This window comes from Dama dama, chromosome 7, assembly GCF_033118175.1.
Source record: "Dama dama isolate Ldn47 chromosome 7, ASM3311817v1, whole genome shotgun sequence".
NCBI classification, from domain to species: Eukaryota; Metazoa; Chordata; class Mammalia; order Artiodactyla; family Cervidae; genus Dama; species Dama dama.
Window position 1 is genome coordinate 36,045,129 of NC_083687.1, and position 17,205 is coordinate 36,062,333.

Genomic DNA, 17,205 nt, shown 5'->3' on the forward strand with positions numbered 1-17,205 from the left:
TTCTTAAGGAATGGTGAACATGGAACGAGGTGTGAAGTTAGAGAAAATTTGAGGAAGAGAACATGAAAGCAGGATTTTTGTTCCTAACATAGCTGCCAGGTAAGCCCAGTCTAACATTATCCACAAATCATCAATTTTTTGGTTGTAAACCAGACATCTAAACTACTGCAGCCTCAGGTATAACTACAGTGCCTGTTAAGCATATGAAAGAAGGAGAAACTGTGTATGGTTCTTCTCATATTTTAATTGTTCATTTTAAAAGTAAAGCAGCAGCTTGAAGTGGTCCATGCAGTCCATGGGGTCTCAAAGAAGTGAACACAACTGAGCAACTGAACTGACTGACTGACTGACTGAACTGAAGTGGTACATTTGGAGAGGAACTTCACTGAGGCAGATCATTATGCTCTGAAACATTTCTCCTGCTCTGAAAGGTTTCTGTTGCTTTCTCTGCAAGTACTGTACCAAGTACTTCAGTACTGCTTTCTCTGCAGAGTACTGAGAAGACTGAAAAAACAGCTTGTTTAAAACAAGCTGTTAAGTGACCTTAAAATATTGGATTGGCCAGAAAGGTCATTTAGGTTTTTGTAAGATCATATAGAAAAACCAGAATGAACCCTTTGGCCAACTTAATATAATACAACCAGGAGAGAGGCAGGATTTCCCTGGTGGCTAGAGAGTAAAGAATCTGCCTGCAATTCAGGAGACCCGGGTTTGGCCCTTGGGTCAGGAAGATCCCTGGAGAAGGGAATGGATACCCACTCAAGCCAGGTTGAGATGAGGAGGCTGCTTGCAGGACCAGCATGGAGGGTCGGAGAAGTTGGAGTGAGGGACCAGTACCGGGGGGCCACATGAAGAGATTGAAAGAATGCCAGGGAGAACCGGCAGATTTGGACGATTGTAAACTGATTCCAGTGTTTGATGCAGGCAACAAACTGGATGGTGAGGGGAGCCAGCTAATCAGATGAAAGAGAAGTGAGGTCAGTGGCTTGAAAAGTAGAAAGTTTGGGTTTGTGTTTCCAGACTGAGGAGTCCAAAGCCTTTCTGTCATTCAAAGGGCATTTGAAAGTTTTGAAGGGAGAAAAGATTTCCTCACTTACCCAGACTATGGGTCCAGTAAGTGTTATAATTCCTTTTTCCTGCTAAAGCAGAATAATGCTAGCATTAGAGTAGTGCATGCTTGCTTAGTCACTAGGTCCTATCCAACTCTATTGTGACCGTGTGGACTATAGGCTGCTAGGCTCCTTCTGTCCATGAAATTCTCCAGGCAAGAATACTGGAGTGGGTTGCCATTTCCCGCTGCAGGGGAATCTTCTTGACCCAGGGACTGAACCCACGTCTCCAGAACCGTCAGGTAGATTCTTTATCACCTAGCCCCCTGGGAAGTTCAGTTTTAGTGTCGTGAAAGGGAAAGTTGCTCAGTCGTGTCTGACTGTGTGTGACTCCATGGACTATACAGTCCACGGAATTCTCCAGGCCAGAATACTGGAGAGGGTAGCCTTTCCCTTTTTTAGGGGATCTTCCCAACCCAGGGATCAAACCCAGGTCTCCCGCATTGCAGGCAGATTCTTTACCAGCTGAATCACAAGGGGCTATGCCAAGAAATGAGGAAATGCTCACTCTGCCACTCTTATTTAGTCAAGTAAAGCAACCCAGGAATATGCTTGTGTATTTTGTGATGTGTTTGGTTACTTACGATATTTATTGATTTTTTTTGAATTTTAATATATGTAGTATAATATAAGAGAAGTGCTTATCTTATAGATGTATACAAATCCATGTAGTAATATGGCAATATATTGTATTTTTACTAAATAAGATCATTATGTATCTAATTCTGCCTTTTATTCAAAGTAAAACTCCTATGTCTCACTGTTAGAAATATTTTCTAAAGGATATTGAAGACTTATATGTATCTATATAGTTGATGTTAAAAATGGAATTCATAAATATCCATTATCTCATCTATCAGAAATATGACATTCATTCTAAATTGGACAATATTATTATACATTATTAGTGAAATGAAATAAAACATGGGAAATGAATGAGTTATATTTAAAGATGAAACTACTTTGTAAGTGATGTATTTATAACCCTATTTTATTATGTGTTTTCTGATATGAGTGAAATATAAATTGAGATGTAGTGTTCTGAGGTGATTTAAATTTAGGAAGGATAAAGGAAATGGAATTTTTGATTGAGAGGAATACATTAAATAGATTGGTTTTACATTTGAATTTTCTTTATGTATAGACTTCATAATAGGGATTAAACTACATAAAAGGGAACCATTAAATAAGCAAGAGTTAGAAATCCCTTTTAAATATTTAATGATTTAATTAAGTTTTATTAGTGTGATGTTCTTTGCTTTGCCAATTATAAAGTGACAATGGTCTCTCTTTTTTTTCCATTTTGGATAGCATCTTGGATAGATTTGTATTTTTATAAATAGTGATAAATACTCATTTCTTAAAATAATTTTTTCACATGAACTGAGATGGCCAAGGAAAGAAATAGCAATCAATTGTGAAGCATTAAATTCCACAAAATTTAGTCACTGCATTGCACTTTTGATTTAAAAATTAATATGCTATATGGTTTCTCTAGTAAAAATTATATTTACTTCACTCCAGTTTTATTTTTATATAATCATAATAGTTCTTGCCAAAGCATAGCAGCTGTTCCATGTCCCACCTCTCAGGCCAGGTGCAAATGATGCTTGCTATTGCACTGGACATTGGGACTCAGGTCCAGGGGGGCAGGTAGCAAAATGGTGTCAAGCAAACAGACAGGGAACAATTAAAGGGTAACTTACATGAATTATACTACTATCAACAAGTTGTTCACCATGAGGGATGAGTACAGTGTGGAGCTGGCCCAAGTTTATCCTCAGGATTATGCAAGTACTCTTAATGTATTAGTTATGGACTTACCAGGAAGAAATCTTGCTCTCTGTGATAGCATGAATGAACCTTGAGGGCATTATGCTATGTGAAATAAGTCAGATAAAGACAAATGCTATACGATCTCACTTAAATGAGGAATCAAAAACCAATAACCACAAACAACAAAATATAAACACAGAGAACAGTTTGGTGGTTTCCAGAGGCAGGGTTTGGGTGTGGGAGCCAGAAAGGGTAAAGCGGATACAGATTTCCAGTTATAAATAAATCACAGGGATATAATACAGAGTGTGGTGACTATAGTTAATAATAGTGTATTGTATACTTGAAAGTTGCTAAGAGAGTAGATTTTAAGTTCTCACCACAAGAAACAATTGAAACAGTGTGTGATGATAGATCACACTAGAAAATTAACACTAGAATAACTGTGATGATAATTTTGCAATATATACAAATATCAAACCATTGTGTTGCATACTTAAAAACGTGTATGATCTTATATGTCAATTGAAAAAATAACCTACATCTTGGAAAAAAAAGTAGAGGGAGACTCTGACCACATGTTTTTATATGATCCTTCATATTCTTATTTTACCTGTATTAACTGGCATAAAAATCTATGAAGATGTATATCTGAATAACTTGATGATTTGTGAAATTTTCCTGACATAGGAGGGGAAAGACAGAGAGTCTAGATTGTAATATTTATCCAACAGGCATTTGACCTTGAATGACAGAAAATAAGATTCCTCAGACTTTCCTAATAAACCCTCTGCCCCTTGCCACAGTTGGGATCCATAGTAAAAAGTTGAATGTTAAGAATAATAACTCTTGATATTTTTCAAAATTCCTTTATCTTAAGAATTTGTGTTTATAGGTGAAATTTTTGAAATTATTCATATTTGCAAAATAGTTAACTGATTTTGAGTTTACTACTTTACTCCTTTACATTAATAAAAATTTAATATTATCCTGAAACATAGCCTAAGGCATTTTGGCATGAGAAATGACCTTGATAACTTTTAAATAAATAATATATTTTGAGCATTTGTTAAACATACACTTATTAAATATATATTTGTTAAATTTTATGAAGGTCTATTGTTTGAATTTAATCTTACTGGTTCCAATTTTTTCATAAGAAACACATAAATATGTGAATAAACAATTAGTTCAGTTGTAGTCATTTCTTTGAATGTGAGTAAAACCTAACATAGGAACCCAAAGGAGAGACGAGCTGATTTGTCTGGGAAAGTCACAAGAATTTTCAAAAAGGAAGTAAAATAGGATTTGGAGGAGCTCCCCAGGAGTGGAAGAGGGCAGGACTCAAGGTTGGGGAAGAGCTTATACAAAGAAAGACATTTAAAATCCAAAGAGCACCGCAGGTTTGGGGAAAGATGATGAATTCTATCGACTCTCTCCTATCTTTGGGAGGGCCAGACAGAAACAGCAAAAAATCCGTAGCCTGTGACTCACACGTCTCACTTGCTCCCTGCGGTTGTGTCCTTCCTATGAGTAGACTTCTTGGCAGACACATGGACACATGAGTCTGGAGCGAACCCTCCACTCCTGTCTGTCCTGGAGACACGCCCCCTCACATGACCTTGGGAGAGAGCACTGGGTTCTATAGATAAGATTCCCTGTAGAAGGAAACAGCAACCTATTCCAATACTTTTTTCTGGAAAATCCAAGGACAGAGGAGAGTCTGATGGGCTACAGCCCAGGAGGTCCCAAAAGATTCAGACATGACTTAGCAACTAAACAGCCACAACAATTAGAAACTGGTAGTATTTACACGTGTAAATCTATGGCTGATTCATATCAATGTATGACAAAACCCACTGAAAAAATAAATAAATAAATAAAGGAAAAAAAAAAAAAAGAAACTGGTAGTATCAACAAATCAAGGAATTGTGATTACATTGGACCTTTTTTTAATTGTGCTGTGATTAGCCTTTATTACAACTCAAATTACTGAAGTTATTCTATATGTGTAATGTAAGACTGATTATATTTCATAAATATTAAACTTCATATCTACACGTGAGGCCTTGTTCTTCTTGTGGTTCAGTCATTAAGTCACATCTGACACTTGCGACCCCATGGACTGCAGCACACCAGGCTTCCCGGTCCTTCACTATCTCCCAGAGTTTTCTCAAACTCACATCCATCGAGTCGGTGATGCCATCCAACCATCTCTTTCTCTGTCGCCCCCTTCCCCTCCTGCCCTCAAAGTTTCCCAGCATCAGGGTCTTTTACAATGAGCCAGCTCTTCGTATCAGGTGGCCAAGGTGTTAGAGTTTCAGCATTAGTCCTTCCTTTGAATATTCAGGGTTGATTTCCTTTAGGATTGACTGGTTTAATCTCCTTGTAGTCTCAGGGACTCTCAAGAATCCTCTCCAGCACCACTGTTCGAAGACATCAGTTCTTCAGTGCTCAGACTTCTTTATGGTACAACACTCACATCCATACATGACTACTAGAAAAACCATAGCTTTGAATATAGAGTCATTTTTTGGCAAAGTGATGTCTCTGCTTTTTTAATACATGTCTAGTTTTTTCATAGCTTTTCTTTGAAGGAGCAAACATCTTTTAATTTCATGCCTGCATCACCGTCTGCAATAATCCCAAGAAAATAAAACATTTGAGGCCTATCAAATGTCTAACTCAAACTTTTCATCAAGATAAATATGGTTAAAGAATTATATAACCTTAGGATAACCACATTCTAACTTATTTTTAACCAATTACCGTGTTTCTTTGAATGATTCTGATTTATATCTCAAAGCTGTATTCTTTATCATAGCTGCTGTTGCCGCTGCCTGAAGTTGCTTCAGTCGTGTCCGACTTTGTGTGACCCCATAGACGGCAGCCACCAGGCTCTCCCGTCCCTGGGATTCTCCAGGCAAGGACACTGGAATGGGCCGCCATTTCCTTCTCCAATGCATCAAAGTAAAAAGTGGAAGTGAAGTCGCTCAGTCATGTCCGACTCTTAGTGACCCCATGAACTGCAGCCTACCAGTCTCCACCGGCCATGCGATTCTCCAGACAAGAGTACTGGAGTGGGTTGCCACTGCCTTCTCCTCCTTATCCTAGAGCATGACTCAAATTTACACTGAATCTCCTATGTTTGCTAAGAAATCCTGTGGCTAATGACACAATAGGGGAATAAAATGAAAACAAAAACAAGGTGGTTAAAGTTGAAACTGGAGAAGAAGAGAACCACAAAAAAAATGTAAAAATGTGTACTGGATAAAGTTCTGCGTAGTAGGAGAGAATGTTCAGTTGGGTCTTTAAGAACAATAGCCATATGGGTACACTATATTAAGACAGTGTATTCCTTTTTCCATAAAGCTTCTACTTCTTGGGGACAGTGGGTACTGAGAAATTAAAAATTAGAACTTATATTGCGACAAGAAATTTAGTGAAGAAGATGATACATTGGGTGTGGTAGGGAAAAAAGTCACTTTTCTCAGAAAGAGACATTTTAATCTCAGGGCACATAATAATCAAGGTAATTCAAAAGCAGGCAACTGTACCATCTTTTAAAAACAAAATGAAATAGAAGAATTTAATGGATCAATAGCGATTCAAAATCTTTAGTGTTAGATAGATGTAATATCCAAATACCATATAATAGCCAACTTTTTTACACTGGCCTCCTCTTTTGGCCAAATATGTAAAAGTCTTAATTCTGTAAAGAGTTGGCAAGACATTAGAGTTTTGTCTGTTAAATTGATGAATATTACCTAGATGTCTGGCTGAAATATTAAAATTTCAGTTTAAAAAAGTAGTGACTATGCTATTAAACATAAATGTTTTATGTTGGGGTCAATATTGTCATGTGTGTGTGTGTGTGTGTGTGTGTGTGTGTGTGTATTTGTGTGTATGTGTGTGTGTGTGGTTGAGCCACAAGGCTTGTGGGATCTTAGTTCCCCAACCAGAAATTGAATCTGGGCCCTCACTGTGAAAGAGTGACGTTCTAACCCCTGGACCACAAGGAATTCCCAGGGGTCAATATGTTTTAATTTGTTGGGACATATTATGTAAAACTAAAATAAAAACAATAGTCATACTTAGAGGGAAAAAAGCAACTCAGAACAAGGATTTCTCTAGAAATATGATCAGTTCAGTTCAGTCGCTCATTCGTGTCCGACTCTTTGCAATCCCATGAATCGCAGCACGCCAGGCCTCCCTGTCCATCACCAACTCCCGGAGTTTACTCAAACTCATATCCATCGAGTCGGTGATGCCATCCAGCCATCTCATCCTCTGTCATCCCCTTCTCCTCCTGCCCCCAATCCCCCCCAGCATCAGGGACTTTTCCAATGAGTCAACTCTTTGCATGAGGTGGCCAAAGTATTGGAGTTTCAGCTTCAGCATCAGTCCTTCCAATGAACACCCAGGACTGATCTCCTTTAGGATGGACTGGTTGGATCTCCTTGCAGTCCAAGGGACTCTCAAGAGTCTTCCCCAACACCATCGTTCAAAAGCATCAATCTTCAGCGCTCAGCATTCTTCACAGTCCAACTCTCACATCCATACATGACCACTGGAAATATGATAGTATTTTATAATTATGGAGTTCTCTGCATCTTTCAAAGCTTCCATATATATTTTCTCATTTAATTCCCAAAACATTTTTTAGAGAAATTCAAATTTTTATGTTCTTCAGTTTAGGGATGAAGAAAATGAGTCCTTGAGGGGTTAATTGGCAGATTGTTACAATAAAGACCCTTGCCCTCACCATCTACAATTCCCTGTGTTATCCCCTGTACATCCCCTTGTACTCTGGCTAAGCTTACTCATATGATTGCTTTGGCCAATCAAACGGCAGCAAATGTGGTGCACAGATCCTCGCTAAGTGCTCTGCATTGCATTTGCCCTTTCTTCCTGCTGGAAATTCATCTCCCTGGAGGTGATGAGACCTGGGCTGGCCTCTAAGAAACCCAGATGAGGCCTGAGACATGTGATGAGGTTGTTCTATATCAGTCAGTCCCAGCAAGCCAGTCAAGAGGGTAGAACCAACTAGATAACCCGTAGAATTGTGCACCGATCAGCGATTGTTGTCTTAAAGCACTGTGTTTTGGGGGTGATTTGTTAAACAGCAAAGACTAACTTATAAACCTAGCATCAAAAGCAGGTGGACACAGGACCAGAACCCAGATCTTTGTGGTTCAATTTCAGCACTCCTTGGGGAAGGCTGGGAAGGAGTGAGTGTTTTACTGTTATTGAAAAAATTGGTATAAAGGATTTTAAAAATCAGAAAGGAAGAAATTAAGTCCTTCTACAGTGGTATGAGAGACTTCATTTTTCATTTACTTTGACAAAATTCATTTATCTTTTCAGTTAAATAGGTGTTATCTCTAAGCTTTTTTTTTCTTTCCTACTTTTATAGTTGTTCTGTAGTCTCTGACATCATATTGTATGCCTTTAATTATGGGTTAAACATTCTAGTAAAAATGTAAGAAAAAACCATTCAAGTTTATTTATTTATTGTCTTGACATATTTATAATTCATTGTTGTTGTTCAGTCACTAATTCCTGTCCAACTCTTTGCCACGCCATAAACTGCAGTATGCCAGGCTCCCCTGTCCTTCACTATCTCCCTGACTTTGCTCAAACTCACGTCCATTGAGTCAGTAATGCCTTCCAACCATCTCATCCTCTGTCCCCCGCTTCTCCTTTTGCCCTTAATCTTTACCAGCATCAGAGTCTTTTCCAATGAGTCAGCTGTTCGCACCAGGTGGGCAAAGTACTGGAGCTTCAACTTCAGCAGAAACCTTTCCAATTAATATTATAATATTATAATTCATGGCAAATGTATTTTATTTTCTATGGGCCTATGAAGTTAAATAAAATAACCAAAGTAGTATAAAGTACCATTTTTTATTTTTAAGACTTCTTCTCCAGTGGTCTTGCACACTCACATCAGACCTTCAAAACTGCTGAAAAAGAAAATGTTATTTTGCTGTTGTTGTTTTACATGATACCCAAAGAGCAAAGTATCCCTATTTTTTTCAATATTTATTGTCCTTGTAGTTGCTTTGGTGAGTTTCATTCAACTCTTTGTTGAGTTTGTTCTGTTTTTTGGTATTAAGATTGATCATTTTCTGGCCCAAAATGATTAATAAAAAATAAAGATTTAATTTGAACAGAGATAGGGGAAGGGTAACACAATGGCTTTTCTAATGAAGCTGGCAGCAACTTTGAAGTCCAGAGCTGTAGCCATGGCTTCAGAATGGCCCACTAGGAAAAAAAAAAAATCCCACAGAAAAGTAACCATTTTGACAAGGATCTAGACATCAATTGGAGCTTATCCAGCATTAAACAGAAACACATGCTTTGTTCAAGGCATTTGCAGAAACAAAACCATTCTGCATTCTTTATTAATTTTTTAAGTTCCATCTTCTATTTATGCTATATCATGGCTAAAGGAGGCCATGAAATTGGAAGCAAAGGCAAATTCTTTCAACTAAAGCTGAAGTCTTCTTACTCTCCCATCCCCAGAGACTTAATGCTTGACCGCAAGATGTATTCTCCCAACCTGCCCTACTTTACCCCTCCATGGATACTATAAATGTGCCTTACTCAAGTATTAATTGTGTCAATAAAAAGGAAGCTGGACACACATCCTTTTCTTTAAGGAACATGCTGTGAGTCGACCTTTTTTTTCTGTTTATATCCCATTTAATCTGAGCTGTACTTGCTAGTGCTGGAAGTTTCCAATTATGGAAATGAGGTGCCTATTTCCTCCTCTAAACTAAAAGCTTGAAAAATTACCCTCATACAACAAAACCAGAAGAAGGTCCATGCTGCTTTTTGACCATGCAATCCACAAATTTGAAGGACTGTGACATATTAAGTAGCATAGGCAACAAAAAATTAAAACCAGATGGTCAAGATAATGTCAACCCACTGTGATAAACCAGCAACAAATCAAAGCAAATGCCCCCAACATCCAGAATATATTTGGTTTTTCTGTAAGAATGGTACAATTGATTAATAAACTTAGATTTTCACTTTTCAACTATTATATTGGTATCAACTCAGTGCCTTTCTTGTTTTATTAAAAACACTGCTATGGAGTATTTGCAGAGTGTACATACAATGAAGCTTTGACAATATTTTGGCCAAATTTATTTAAGGGTCATTTACTTTCTAATCAGTGTAAAATAATCCTCTGAGTAAGGCAGTTTTACAGGTTAAATTTCACATTATCTATTTCTAAAATTTACAGACAGTAAAATAGAAGAATATCTGTATTTAATATTTCTTTAAAATCACAATTGTAACTGGTGTTTCCAAGTCCACCACTTGAGGGGTGGGAAACACAGTATGATTATAAAAGTGACTCTAGATCCAAATGTTAATTCCATGGCTTAGAGTCCCCAGTTGGCTTCCTGAAAGGAGTATGAACTCCCATCCTTCTTGGAGGAACTTTCCTCTCAGACAAAAGTAGAACTAAGTAGTAAGAGGTGGGGAGGTCATCAATATTTTCACACTAAGAACACCTTGGGTTGATTAGAACAGGTCTGTGTTGCTCCTCCATCACTTGGTCATTTGTATTGCTGTTGCAGGTATCCTATTTTGGATACCGTTGCTTACAGAGAGCTCACTCTGTCTATAATGAAGGTCTGTGGGCTGAAACACTTCTGTCTTGCCAACAGAGCTTAGACTCCATCCTTTTCCCTGTCCTCAGTTGATGCAGGGGAGTGGGGCTCCTTCACATAGAACCTTGAGGACCACATCTCACCAACCACCATTCCTCAGAAAAGTTAAAATTCCTTTCTCCCTCTGTGTATCAAACTGTCTTCACTTAGACTACAGATTACATTTCTCATCTGTCCAATCCATTTTCAGGAACCCTATTCCAATTGATTTATCAATTATCAACACCATTGGTCACATGGGAAGTTAAAGAAAGCTTCACCCAAAATTAAGAAAATTATTAAAATACTGGATCAGCAAGACTGTAAACAAACCAGGGTATTTTGGGGTACATGAAGTTTTCCATGGTGTATGCTCACAGGGAGAGATTTTAGGGAAACAATTTTCAGACTCTCAACATTCATATGTTTTCTTTTCTAAATTTTTCTCTCTGAGAAAAGATTTGTATTTGAAGGTTTAAATACTGGTCTTCTTTCCCACCTCCCATTTCAGAATTGCCCTGGCCCTCTTTCATAAAGAAAGACCTGCCTTTCACCATCTGGAATCTTATTATTGTGTGATGCCCCAGAGTGTGCAGATTTCTGGGATGCCAGACAAAGAAACCATTTGAAATGCTCCTGTCGCCTAAGCCTTCTTTGATCATGGCATCCTGAACTTATGGTAAGTCTTCATGTCTTTCTGTCTTTTATTTATTTCTGTTAAATGGATAGCAAGAAGAGTTTCATGTTGTAAATTTCTTCATTCATATATATTGTGGAACAGAAATACAGGATTGGACAATATTGATTCAACAATCTTCTTTGGTTGTGCACTTGCATGTGAACGTTTACTCCAAATAGAAATGGTGTTGAAACTTTCCCAGTTGTCCAGTGCTTAAGAATCCATGCTCCTAATGCATGGGGCCTGGGGGTCAATCCCTGCTCACAGATCTAGATCCCACATGCCACAACAGAGGTGGATGATCCAGATGTGCTACAACTAAGACATCAATGAATAAAAATACTAAAAAAAAGAAATGGTGGCATCTTTGCAACATAGTGGCTTTAAGTATGAACCTTGGAGTCCTGTAGCCCTTGTCCATACTCCCACTGCACCACTCACAAGCTCTGAATCTTTAGGCAAGCCATATTTTACTTCTCTCTATAATGCCTTTCAAACTAGTGTCCACCTCATGGAGGTGCATAAGAATTAAAGAAGATCATGCAAGAAAAGCATTTCAGAGAAAGACCAGAAGAAGATAAATGCCTGACCAATGTTTGTCACTTCACATTTTCTTAATGTGATGTTACAACAGGGGAGTCTCCTCAGGTAAAATCAGCCACCCAGCTGTGTAGCGAAGGGCTTAGCCTCATCCAAAGGGAAGTCTGGACTTTGCACTTATTTCCTGGTAGCTCCTCTCTAAACCCTTAGGTCATTTTCTCTGAGAAAGGGTGACTAAAGGTGTCAAAGGTTGACACTGAGAAAAGTGCTTTTGTTTATGTGAGGTTCTTAGGACAGCCTGATAAGGATGCAAATAATGTGACTTGGAGTAAAAAGTTTGGGCCACATGAACAATGTGATTCAGGATAGGGGTTTTAATCATGCAGTGTCAGCTGCACCTCTAGAGAGGTTTGAGCCTGAGATCAGCTGTATGGACAGTCAATCATGCCTACGAGGTGGAGCCCCCGTAAAGAATCTGGACACAGAGCCTGGAGTGAGCTCCCGTGTCTGCAAGTGCTCACTGCTGACACATCGGTGCTGGGAACACAAAGCTGTCCATGACACCCTGGGAAGAGGAAACCAAAAGTTCCATGCTCACACTGTCTTTGACTCTGCCCTATATGCCTTTTTCCCTGGGCAGTTTTTATCTGTATCTTTCAAAACTCTGCAATCCCCAGGAGAAATCTACAATTCCTTAGTCCTTGGCTATCAGCACCACAGAGCATTCAGTATGCATGAGGCATTGGGTTACCTTAGACAAGTCAGTCTCCTGCCATGGTCTAATGCTTGTGTTCCCCCCAAATTCATATGTTGAAAACCTAATCCCCAAAGTGATGATTTTAGATGGTGGGACCATTTGAAAATAATTAGGTTATGAGTGCAGAACCCACATGAGGGCAGAGCCCACATGAATGGGATTGGGGCTCTTGTGAAAGAGGCCTGAAATACTTGCAAATCCCTTCTATTTAAGGATATGTCCTGGAAGAGGCCTTCACTCACTCAACCATGCTGGCATCCTGATCTTGGACTTTTAGCCTCCAGAACTGTGATAAATAACGTGGTTTATAAATCACCCAGCCTCTGGCATTTTGTAACAGCAGCCTGCATGCACTAAAACACTGGACATGATTAAATGGGGGAAAAAAAAAATTCTCAATCACGTTTTCCCTTCCAAGGTCATGAATGTGGAACAGGCAGCATGGATATTCAATTCTTGCGGAATGAGGTAACATACTCCATAGAACTTAACATTTCTTTCAAATTGTAGTTCTTTGACGTGCTCACCTGGGAACATATTTTCTTAGAGGTAATAACATTTAAACCAATAGATTGTGGATTTTATGGGATCAGTTGAGGATGTTAAGAGCAAAAACAGAGGTTTCCCAAAGTAAAAGCAATTCAGCCTGAAGATGGCACCATCACTGGTAGCTCAATCACCAGCCTGTCAGCCTAAAGATGAAGCAACTGGACCCTAAAGCCTGTCACTAGGCTCTCTTTAGAATCCTAACATAACTGATCTTTGACTTAGAAAACTTATCTTCACTTCTCTAGGCCTTGGTTTTCTCAACTAAACAAGGAAATTAGAGTAGAAAATCCTTTACATTTCCAAAGAGTATGCAAATCTCTGTATAAAGCATGATCCCAAACTGAGGTTTTATTCTTTTTCCTGAAAGAAAACTTATCAATTGGTTATTCAGCTTCTGTGTTTGGATCTCTTCTACTTCTCATTATCTGCTCTATCTCACAGTATATTTCTCTAGCTTAGCTTTAAGAAAAATTCCTTGATAGAAATAATTACTTGATTGTTATGGAATACTACTTTTATCTTTGGTCTTTCATCGAAAACCAGGAGTTGTAGTTAAGCACACTAGTGAGAGAAACTGTTCTAAATGTCAGTATGTTACCTTGAGGAACTTTGCTATGCATAGTTGCTCAGTTGTGTCCAATGCTTTACGACCCCATGGTCTGATGACCCCATGGACTGCAACCCACCGGGCTCCTCTGTCCATGGGGATTCTCTAGCCAAGAATACTAGAGTGGTTTGACATGACCTCTTCCAGGGATCTTCCTGACCAGGAATGGAATCCAGGTCTCCTGTACTGCAGGTGGACTCTTTACTGTCTGAGCCAACAGCTCCCAATAAAATGAGTCTTGATGTACACAGAAGATGTGATATTTGTCTACTTTTGTTTCCTGCAGCAGTGGTTTTTTTCCTATTAACATATCAGTCCTGTTTCTATTCACCTGAAAGCTATCTAGAATGCAAGTTCTTTATGAAAAATAAATAAATAAATAACACAAAAGGAACTTTTATCTGGAATAGCGGTTAAGATTTTGTCCGTTGTCAGTTTATTCAAAATACCAGAGGCTGAGTATTTGCTTTTAATTGTAATATTTACCTCAAAAGGAACAAATAAGCTGGTCTGTGAAAAATACCAGTTTCTGCCATGGTTGATACTCAGTAAGTAGTAACTTCAGGGTAGTTGGTGCAGCCTTTATAGACCCAAGGAAACTGAATTAAAGCAGTGGGAATTGGTGTTGTTCAGATAATTAACTATAAGACAGAATGTGGTCAGTGAGATAAAAATGGTGAGAATGAAATTAGGAAGCAATAAGGAGGAAGACGGTACTTTCATTTAGGAAAAGTAGGTAACAATTCATCAAGGGGGTGATTTTCTTTTGAACCTTCGAAGAGAGATTAGGTGTTCGTGTACAATGCAAGAATATTTGATTTGTAGACTCTCCTTAAAGTATTTTCATCTGTCATGATCAGAGAATACAGCTAAGACATGAACACCTCTAGGGAAGTTAAGAATCCTATGGTAAAAAGTAGACTCAAGTGGCAGGTTCAGAGCACTGTCTCTAGTTCTGTCCTATTCAGCCTTTTAGTCAGTGACTCAATTATCACATGATCTTAGGACATGAAACTGTGAGGGCTACTGTATGGGGAATAAAAGACCGAACATCCAGTGTTTTCCATCTAATAGGGTAACAATTAAAAGCAAATGCATACACAGTTCTGTGAAAGTGAAAGTTGCTCAGTCATGTCTGATTCTTTGTGACATGCTGGACTCTAGAGTCCATGGAATTCTCCAGGCCAGAATACTGGAGTGGGTAGCCTTTCCCTTCTCCAGGGAATCTTCCCAACCCAGGGATCAAACCCAGGCCTCCCACATTGCAGGCAGATTTTTTTACCAGCTGAGCCACAAGGAAAGCCCCCGCAGTTCTAGTTTTGTATCATGTCCAAATAATCTGGGTATGAGGGTTTGGGTGGGGAGAAAAGACCCCAATGGTTTTAGTTCACTGTATGCTGTGAGCATCAAAAATTCATTGAAATTTTATTCTTCACGAATAAAAGTGTTTCACTGAACAAACACCTAATGAAGTCCTGCTGGATGCAAAGATGGACAGTAGTGAAGAGCATACATGTGGACTTTGTAAATTAGGACTTATATTTTAATAGAAAAACAGAAATGAGGTAAATTTCAAAGTTAACTGTTGCACCACAATTGCGACACATGTCAAGAGGAAAAAGCTAACTGGACAATGAATACAAGGTGGAATATGATCACTTCTGTGAAAGAGATAAGAATCAAGTTTTTTGGAGCATAGAAGATATTTCCATTTGCCGGGTAATTCGGTAAAGATTCCCCTAAACCTTGGAAACCTGGTTTCTATTGCTAGTTTTGCTTTGAGTTTTATAAGTTTAGATAAGTGACTTAATCATTCTTGGATTAACTTATATATCCTTAAAATGGGTGGATTGTCCAGATAATTTCCACACACCTATGGACTCCTTGTATTTGACAAAGGAGGCAAGAATATACAATGGAAAAAAGACAACCTCTTTAACAAGTGGTGCTAGGAAAACTGGTCAACCACCTGTAAAAGAATGAAACTAGAACACTTTCTAACATCATACACAAAAATAAACTCAAAATGGATTAAAGATCTAAATGTAAGACCAGAAACTATAAAACTCCTAGAGGAAAACATAGGCAAAACACTCTCTGACATAAATCACAGCAGGATCCTCTATGACCCACCTCCCAGAATATTGGAAATAAAAGCAAAAATAAACAAATGGGACCTAATTAAACTTAAAAGCTATTGCACAACAAAGGAAAGTATAAGCAAGGTGAAAAGACAGCCCTCAGACTAGGAGAAAATAATAGCAAATGAAGCAACAGACAAAGGATTAATCTCAAAAATATACCAGCAACTCCTGTAGCTCAATTCCAGAAAAATAAATGACCCAATCAAAAGATGGGCCAAAGAACTAAACAGACATTTCTCCAAAGAAGACATACAGATGGCTAACAAACACATGAAAAGATGCTCCACATCACTCATTATCAGAGAAATGCAAATCAAATCCACAATGAGGTACCATTACACACCAGTCAGGATGGCTACTATCCAGAAGTCTACAAGCAATAAATGCTGGAGAGGGTGTGGAGAAAAGGGAACCCTCTTACACTGTTGGTGGGAATGCAGACTAGTACAGCCGCTATGGAAAACAGTGTGGAGATTTCTTAAAAAACTGGAAATAGAACTGCCATATGACCCAGCAATCCCACTTCTGGGCATACACACTGAGGAAGCCAGATCTGAAAGAGATACGTGCACCCCAATATTTATCGCAGCACTGTTTATAACAGCCAGGACATGGAAGCAACCTAGATGCCCATCAGCAGACGAATGGATAAGGAAGCTGTGGTACATATACACCATGGAATATTACTCAGCCATTAAAAAGAATTCATTTGAATCAGTCCTAATGAGATGGATGAAACTGGAGCCCATTATACAGAGTGAAGTAAGCCAGAAAGATAAAGACCATTACAGTATACTAACACATATATATGGGATTTAGAAAAATGGTAATGATAACCCTATATGCAAAACAGAAAAAGAGACCCAGATGTACAGAACAGACTTTTGGACTCTGTGGGAGAAGGCGAGGGTGGGATGTTTCGAGAGAACTGCATCGAAACATGTATATTATCTAGGGTGAAACAGATCACCAGCCCAGGTTGGATGCATGAGATAAGTGCTCGGGCCTGGTGCACTGGGAAGACCCAGAAGGACTGGGTAGAGAGGGAGGTGGGAGGGGGAATCAGGATGGGGAATACGTGTAAATCCATGGCTGATTCATGTCAATATATGACAAAAACCACTACAATATTGTAAAGTAATTAGCCTCCAACTAATAAAAATAAATTAAAAATGAAAAAAAAAAAAAAAAAAAAAAGAGGATAAAGCACAGAATGCCATATGTCCACATAACAAGGAGACCTGAACTGTGTCAGAATCACGAAAGGCTGCTTTGTGGAAGTGGTTTTTACTGAGATCTGAAAGATGTCAGGGAAGTCATGAGGTAGAAGGAGAAGAAATGGCATTGATAAAGAGCTTTAGCCATAAGTGAGAA